Raw genomic sequence first — 10032 nt, 5'->3', positions numbered from 1 at the left:
CCAACAATGAATTCGAGCCAAACGGGTTCGACTGTAAATAACACCAATTCAAACACCACAAACAGACCACACACGCATCAAAATTGCTTTAACGATGATGACAGGATTACCGCCTTGGAGTGGTCAGTAACACAATTGTTAACTGGAACACGAGTCTACAGGATGCTTAAACTAGTTTGTATGGTCATAACCTCGATTGTTCCAAACATTTATCAATTACTACAAACTGATTTAATACTGACCATCAAGACAAATTAATCAGAGATTTAAAATATGTATTTGTGTAAACTGGAGTATACGGAATGAGGGTACAAATCAGTCTAATATGTTGACCAAGTTTATGGGAGTGTCACCCATCTTTATCAAACTTTTATAACACCCTCTGTACTGTTACCTTTCTTTGTCCAACAAAGACATCCTCCTCCATACGTATTTGGCATGGCAAACACATACGAAAGTACCACCGATTGATGGCCACAGAAGCTAACTCAAATTCATAGCTCGACCATAAAGCTACTGTGGACACTTCACCATTCCTCTGCCTCTCTGCTCTCCAGAAACGTTAAACCTCGGTATCATAATAAGTGCTTACAGATGTTTCTACCTAGCACACAATGATTTGTCGTACATAATACACCCAGAAATGAATTGCAGCAGCTAAAGCTGCGGTAACATGGTTATTAGCTGCGGTATTGTTTGTGGGTTTTTTCTTGTCATAGACTGTGGTTTATTTGTGGAAGGATGATCCATTGTATTTGATTATTTTTTTCCTTTCTGTAGCTTCTTGCTTAAGTTTATGACTTTGGGCTTAAGTGCTTACCATAGAGCAGAAGTTGGTTTGAAGAACCTAAACATGAAATGCTTAAAAATATTTATTTAGTTATTAGGTTCAGTAATTTGCAGCTTAGTACAAATATCCTTTGCAATTAAGGATTACGAACAATCTCAAGTCTAAGACTAGACTCATCGTCAGAAAAGAATACCATTTTATTTACAAAAATATATGTAGAAACTAGTCAAACATTAAGACTGAAACCTACTTCAGCAAAGTTCACAATCAATGCAAGCTTAGAAGAAAAGTAGCAATTTATTTTGAGTCAACATTTAATGTTGTCATAATTTCCAGTTTTACAGAGACTGAGAACGGTAGTTTTTAGTTTACATAATCTTAGTGGAGTTTTGTGCTGTTCTTCTGTTTCTTGTTTGTGATTTGGTGTTCTATGTCTTTAGCGTTTGCCCAGTGCCACTAAACCGGGTTTATGTTTAAACTTTTTGCTACTGAGCTTGTTTCTGTAGCTTTTTGCATAAATATTGGAGTCTGAACATGGATTCATACTATTTGTAGATTCCAAAACATGAGCATTGTCGTGTATTGCATTTTGTTTTGTTCGGCCGCGGTCTTTCTACAGAATGAACATGTCATCTCATTAGTACACCTAAACAATCTGCAAAGGACGGATGTTTTGCTCTTTAAAGAGATTGTTCTTCAAAAATACATAAAACATGAACGTTTGAAACATTTTAAGTATTGGTCTTCCTTATCCACTTTGCACTGCGGAAGGACCTTCAAAACACACCCCTTTATCAATATAAAATTAATTTAAGATAATGATACTTAAAATGTATGTATTAATACATACGTGAAATTAACCGCTATAATAAAGCCGGCCTTGTAAACTTATTCTTAATCATTATGTTATCAATTAACGATCTAAGTTTTCATCCCGAGTTGACTGACAGCCTATAAATTAACCGTTATTCTGACTTAGGTGTGAAAGTACGTGTTTATGTTTAGCACTTTGCACCTATGGAATAAGATATTGCCTGTTTCCACAGCAAAGCAAATATTAATAAAGTCAGCAACATTCTCAGTTTATATATTGTTTTCATAAATTGATTGTAAGATTGTTGCCTCTTTTAGCTATAGAACTTATCTTCAGGTTTTGTCTCATATAAGATTCTTTTGTATACATGTGTATTCTATTTTTTGTTATTGTTTTTATAATATATGTTGTAGGACATGCAAAATATATAATTACTTTAGTCGGAGAAAGACCATGCTTAGTGTTTGCTTACCTATTTGTGGTATTCTCAGAATCTGTGCAATTCCAGAGAACAACGCAAAAATAATGTTCGTTACAACAAAACTTGTCAGTGACTAACATAATGCTGTAATAGATTCAATATTATTGGCACTACGTTGTTTTCACCAACTGTAAATATGCTATTAGGGGGAGTATATTTCCAAGTACGTAATAGATAAATCACATATTTCCCCTTTGAACTTTACTTCTTCAAGACTCCTATTTCTACTTCTGAGTTTACTCATTGCAGAAGTATTTGACATTGATAGAAATGCTTTCTGATCTTTTGTTGTTTAGAAAGACTAAAGAAGCAAGCGGTTCCATGCTGTGTGGGTTAATAAGTTTGCTTTCCACAGGAACCTTAGATGGAATTGTATACCTGGCATATTCTGGAAGGATTTTTCAGATTGATTTTGCTCAGCAAAACCAGGGAATTTTGCCACCAACTAGGGGAATACCGGGAGATATTGAAGAGAGCCCTAAAACCTCCACAACCCACCGCGGGGTATGGCATGTATGGGAGTTAATGTACAATATGCAAGGCCCAGTTCCCATAGAAAATATATAACACACTGTGTTCCCCTATATTCAAACATTGATGTGAATGATACAACTTAATGATAAGTCTTTGATATTAAACATTTAAGTGGTGCTTGGTTGAAAAAAGTTTTTGTATCTCTCAGGAATGTCATTAGTTGCTGCTATCCTTCATCATTAATTGTCTGTTATATCATTATTTTGTGTGCAATGCGACCTTCAAATTCTTTTTAGTGCTTTCTTATGTTTGAAAAAAGCTGATTAGTGTTGTCGACATGTTGCTTAAAACATTATTTAATCCATTTCAGTTAAAACTTGACAATTTTTATTTGTTATGATTTTGCAGCCAGGATTGCACATTTAAAATATTATCACATTTTTTTAAATAGAGGAAACCATAAAACATGATGTTTCTCGTTGCATGTTTTGTCTATAATTTCTCATAATTGCTATTTACGCTAATATCATAATTATAACAGTTGGCTGATGTTTTTGTTTCCGACTGCAAGTCATATGCAACCAGTTGTGGTATTTTCATAATCATCCCTAGGGGTATTTCCAACGTCAAAGCTGCAAGTTTGACATTTAGGTAGGTGTGTCTTAGACTTCCATGCATGTTTTGAAGATTAAAGGTGTAACTATTTAGCGAACTTGCGAAAGATAATCCTAATAAGATCAGCAGGTAGTATTCCCAAATGCTGATTGCCATGTCATGCTTAACTTTGATCTTCATATTTATAAGAGAGTGCTCGTTCTCCACCATTTTTCACTCATCAAAATGTTTAAGGTTGTTGTACGGGTATTTCATTTCCTTGAATCTCATCATTGGTAACGCAATTGGTAATATTTGTCTCGATCTCAAGAGGTTGTTGTGAATATCACTAGGTTCAAACCAAACAAGCACGCATTCACATGCAAGATTCCTGATTGTGACAGCACCATATCAAGGGACGGAGAGCTGATGCAGGGCGAAGATCATCCCCTCGTCTTTAAACATGTGCATTGTCTTGGTTACAATTGCTGGAAATAAATCCAGCAATCTTACCCAGTGCTTTCTAGTCCTATAGAACATTATGACAAGAGTCCATATCTGTTTGTCTACTAATACACGTCAAAAACAAGTCAATATTGGTTTTTGTACTGTAAGTTCGCAGTTTTAAGACATCTAAAGCATGGCATAACTAATTATGTTCTATAAATTGTTTCAAACCAAACTCACATATACTTTGACTATACAAAACAAAACAATGACAACATAATTCTTGAAGATGCTGCGGTAGGTAATAAGGTCAGGGTTTTTAACAAATTATTGAGATGGAAACTAGTTACAAGTACCCATAAATATAACATTTGTAAAGATCAAGTGGTTGTATGTGTTTGCCATTAAGTTATGAGCAGTCTGTTAACAACACCATTATGTTTATAGTCATTTCTTGGATAGATAACTAATGGCACACCTGTTTTTGTTTAGATTTGTTCTTTTTCAAGGTATTATGAAAGCCGTGGTGTTTAAGTCATTGTCGGCGGTGGCATAGTTGTGCAAGATCGTTAACCTTGGCCATAGCTCTAAAACTGTTCAAAATATTTAACTGAAACTTGATATACATGTTGCCGATGACTGTTCGCACATATACAACAAGGCCCATAACTTTATTAATAAATGCTGAGTTATATCCCGTGTTTTAACGAAGAAAATATATAAACGTGTTTGACTTTGCTCCTCTGAGCTCTTGTTCACATTACAGTTGCATTATTAATGTCAATAGTTTCAAGGATAACAGAGATTGTCATAAATATTTCACAGATTCCTTATTTCGTCGTCATCCACTTACTTAATTACAACGTTATGATAGATGACTGTACCGGCTCTTACAAGAAATAAATACACATTGTTTCACAAAACAAAGTTTTTCTGTAATTAATTCATTTTGTTGTTATTTTCTTTCATACAAGTGGCAGTAAAAAGTGAGTTTGTGATATGTTGGCTTGGTAATAATTATTTCTGTTAGGAGACACAACGCATAAATGTGATTATCTTATTACCAATTTCCACCACATTTATGAGCGGTTATATGAGTATTCCACGTTTTCTTATCATTTTCTTGGGTCATTTAATAAGATTTATTGAATTCATACATGTAACATTCATAATCATGAAATTACCTCATGAAAGTATATCCTTGTTCTTTTCTAAACTAAAAGCAATTTCTGCATTGGTAATCCATTGTTTGCAATGAGCTTGATTGTCTTTGGTCGATGATAAGTCTGAAAAATGGGAAATAAATTATACTATATATAACATTTTTGTCGTCACTATGGTATTTTTCATTGCAGCTATTCAAAATTAAACATGCCTATTGTAATTTTACTCTTACATTGTATATTGCTGTAATACACGCCTTCACATTTTCGCTTCATAACTCTCTTCAGTAAACTATAAAAATATAAAGTGATAAACGTTTTGATATTACAATTTTTTTTCACGGTTTCATTTGCCAAATGGCTTCAGTTATTGGCAACGCAATCTTTTCGTAGACGTGATTCCACCCTCAAAGCTGAATGTATTTTGTCTTTCAGATTTGACACACTCAGACTGAACTATTATTATTTCTTGGGTACAGGTATGCAAGATAATGCTTGTTAATACAAAGTATTGTCTTCCAGATAACAACTTTTGCTCACGGCTGGTATCATGAAAGACATGTGTTTCCTTTGAATCATCAAGTTGGATTGAACATTATAGTTGAAGTAAATATGATGAAATCGTTTGAATGGTAGTTTGGGTCATTGTAGAGTGTGAATCCCCCTCCCGCCTTGCGTCCCGAATACACGTGTATCCCTTTGTTTTGTACCTTAACCAGGTAAGCAGACGACACCGAGGCAAAAATGAGTAGGATAGCTGTCATGTTCTAAGAATAGTCGGGCTTGAACGGGGCTCCAGCTCGGGATTCAATCTCATTGCAGCTTCTATAAATACCGACCATCATTGGCATAAGCATTGCTTCTATGAAAAACTAGAACACACGTTGTTATTCTGATTTCCCTCTTATACAGACATATAGAAACAATGAAAAAACAAAACCAAATTGTAGTCGTGAACAAGTACAAGTAGCTTGGTAACGACTTTAGTCCTAAGATACAGATGTTTGCGATGCTTATCCCAAGTTGACTGACAGACTGTAATTAACCGTTATTCTGACACATGACAATACCATTAAGACAAAATTGATGTTCTAAATATCATAAAGTAGAACAACTTAACTCATGTGTGAAAGTACATGTTTATGATTAGCATTTCGCACCTATGGAATAATATATAGTGCCTGTTTCCACAGCAAAGCAAAATAAGTGTGCCTCAATTTTCATTTCATATAAAGTTTTCATAATTCTCAGTTTATATATTGTATTTTTGATAATTTGATTGTACGGGTATTGCATTTATTGAACTTATCTTCAATTTTTATCTCAAATAATTGTCTTTCGTATGTATGTTTATTTTTTAATGTAATGTTGTATGACATGTAAAATATACCATTGGTTTAGTCGGATAAAGACAATGCTCACCACTTTGCTGTATTCTCAGAATCTGTGCAATTCCAAAGAACAACACAAAAATAATGCTCGTTACACCAAAAATTGTTAGTTTCTCACATAATGCATGTTAGATTGAATATAATTGGAACCACGTACTTTTCACCAACTGTTTATGCCATGAGGGGGAGTATATGTTTCAAGTACGTAATAGATAAATCACATTATTCCACTTTGAATGTTACTTTTTTTAAGACTCCTATTTCTACTTCTGAGTTTTACGCATGGCAAAAGTATTTAAAATTGATGGAAATGTTTTCTGAACTTTTGTTATGTTAGAAAGACCAAAGAAACCAATAGTTCCATGCTGTGTGGGTGAACAAGTTTGCTTTCTACAGGAACCTTAGATGGATTGTAGATATTGCAACATTCATTTGCTCAGCAAAATCAGGGAATTTTGCCACCAACTAGGAAAAGACCGGGGGATGTATCGATATTGTAGAGAGTCCCACCACCGCCATGGGATATGGCATGTATGAGAGCTAATGCGCAGTATACAAGGCCCAGTTTCCATAAAAAAAATTTTTTATAAAACAAACTATATTCCCCGTTTATCAAACTTTGATGTAAAGGATAAAACATAATAATAAGAAATAAGGTATAAAACATATAAGTGTTGCTTGGTTGTAAAAGATTGTTGTAACTCTCTGAGATGTCGTCAGTTGCTGCTATATCCTTTATCATGAATTGTCTATGTTATATCATTATTTTGTGTGCAATGCGCCCTTCAAATACTTTTAAAAGTTTTTTGCATGTTTGAATAAAGCTTATAAGTGTAATATACATGCTGCTTAAAATTTGATAAATGCATTACAGTTCAAACTTAAAGATTTGTATTTTTTATGATTTTGCAGCAATAATTGCACTGTAAAATGTCATCACAAATATTTGAATAGAGGAAACCATAAAACATAAAGACATCGCCAATTATTTTCTATAATTCGAATAACCATTTTAAATTAATGCAAAGGAATTGTCATCACTGTAATTGATTAACACAATCAAATAAAACACTTAGAAATTGTTTGCTGTTTTACTATCGAAATGAGCATTGGACAGATAAAAGATAAAAACAACACGTTGTGCTGCACCCGTGTATTCCGGGCACAACTTTAACACCCCGTAACACAATAGTAAAAATTGTTTCATCAACATGATGTTTCTCTTTGTATATTTTGTTTATAAATTCTCATAATTGCCGATTACGCTTACATCATAATTCTAACAGTTGGCTGATGTTTTTGTTTCCGTCTGCAAGTCATATGCAACCAGTTGTGGTATTTTTTTAATCAGCCCTAGGGGCATTTCCAACGTCAAAGCTGCAAGTTTGACATTAAGGTAGGTGTGTCTTAGACTTCCATGCATGTTTTGAAGATTAAAGGTGTAACAATTTAGCTAACTGGCGAAAAATAACTCTAATAAGATCAGCAGGTAGTATTCTCATATATTGATTACCATGGACAGACCTCTGTCATGCTTATTATTTTGATCTTCAGATTTAATAGAGAACACTCGTTCTCCATCATGTTTCAGTCATCAAAATGGTTATGGAGGTTGTACCGCTTTTTCATTCCATTGTATCTCATCAGTGGAAAGTTTGTCCTCACATTTAACTCGCAAACTTACCCAGTGCTTTCTCGTCCTACAGAGCATTATGACAAGAGTCCATAATGTGTTTGTAAAATAATACAAGCCAGTTAACTTATCAGTTATCACACTACCGTTAGCTTGAACTTTAACTGGTCTGTTATCCACAGAAAACAATCAGGGTATTGTGAAAGCCTTGGTGTTGAAGTTATCGTCGGCGGCGGCTTAGTTGAACAAAAGCTTTAACCTTCGCTCAAAATATTTTACTGAAACATGGTATATATATATGTTGCCAGCGACATTACGCACACATACAACAAGGCCCTAAACTGGATTAATTTAATTGCTGAGTTAAATCCCGTGTATGAATGTTGAAAAAACAGTATACGAGTGTTTGCGTTCGCTCGTCGGCGCTCGTGTTCATATTCCAGTCGTATTATGATTGTCAACGGTTCAAGGATAATAGAGATTGTCATAAATTTTACAGGTTTCACTATGTTCTCCTTTCGTCGTCATCCACTTACTTAATTACAACATTATGATAGATGACTGTAAGACAATGAACCGGCTCTTACAAGAAATATATAATCATTGTTTCACAGCACAAAGCTTTTTTTGTATTTAATTCATTGTTACTGACATTTCTTTCATACAAGTGGCAGTTAGTTAGTTTGTGATATGCTGGCTTGGTAATTATTATACAATGATTATTTCTGTAAGAAGACAACAACACATAAATGTGATTATCTTATTACCAAAATATACCACATTTAGAGGGTAATTTTGGTTTCATTGCAAATAAGAATTCCACGTTTTATTAACATTTTCTTGTGTCAGTTAATAGGATTTATTCATTTCATACAAGAATCAGTAACATTGATAATCATTGACTTTTTCCATTCAGCTTATGAAAGTACACGTTTGCACTTTTCTTAAGTGAAAGAAATTTCTGAATTGGTATTCAATCGTTTGCAATCAACTTGATTGTTTTTGGTCGATGATCAGTCTTAAAGAAGAATTATAAATATACATTATTGTCGTTAGTATGTTAACTTTGTTTGTTTTTTATTGCAGCTATCCAAAATTTAACATGCCTGCTTTCATTTGACTTTCACATTGCAAATTGCTGTAATAAGTAAGTAAGGTTGAATGTATTATGTCTTTAAGTTTTGACAAACTCAGACTAACTAATATTATTTCGTTTCTTCTTTATACAATACAGAAATATAAAGTGATAAACGTTTTGCTATTGCATTATTTTTTCACAGTTCCATTTGCCAAATGGTTTCAATTATTTGCAGAATTCTGTCACAGACATAATTCCACTGTCAAAGTAAGGTTGAATTTATTATGTCATTCAGATTTGACAGACTCAGACAGAACTAATATTATTTCTTGGGTACAGGTATGAAATATAATGCTTGTTAATGCAATGTTTTGTCTTCATGATTACAACTTTTGCTACCAACTGGTATCATGCAAGACATTTCCTTTGAATATTCAAGATTGGATTTTGTTTATGATAACATCGTTTGAAAAAGTATTTAGATACATAAATAATATGCTCGACTGACGATGTAATACGTCCAGAAGATGCAGAGATACTGTCTTATATGTTCGCTTACATCAAAACCTTTAAGATAATTTCTATATCGAATAGTGAAGGGCCCTAATTTAATTATTATTTGCAAAATAGAGTAAGCTTACTCAATTTATTAAATAGGTAGGATGATTTGGAACACAATGTATTTACTTAACATGGCATACAATAATCAAGACAGAAAGGCAGACAGAAATGAATATTGTCGTAAACATTTAAACACAGTTTCTTTACATAACATTCTATTTATCAGAGTAAATAGATACCACATTATGAAAACCAGATATCTCTTAGGCCAAATAAAAAAATAGGTGCGTTTCAGGTAACGCTGCCAAAAAATAGGGTAGGTAGGTCGGAATATTTTTTTTTAATATATATATTGATTTCAATAACTGTTGACTCAGACTGTAACAAAAATAAAAGTAATCAATTTTCAGGTTTATCAGCAGTTTTTAAACATAGTCCATGCTTCAAAGCATATCTCTTTATTTGTCTGGTTAAATACTTTGACAATGATGGTTGTATTTCAACTAAGTTATGGTACACCACTCTGCTATTATTAAAGACTTTCCAGGAACGGTTTTACTTTTCTTTATGCACCCCTTTGCTTTTGCAATCACCCTCTGTAGTAGG

This window comes from Mya arenaria, chromosome 1 (assembly GCF_026914265.1).
Source record: "Mya arenaria isolate MELC-2E11 chromosome 1, ASM2691426v1".
Lineage (NCBI taxonomy): Eukaryota > Metazoa > Mollusca > Bivalvia > Myida > Myidae > Mya > Mya arenaria.
Note: the sequence above shows the minus strand (reverse complement) of the source record.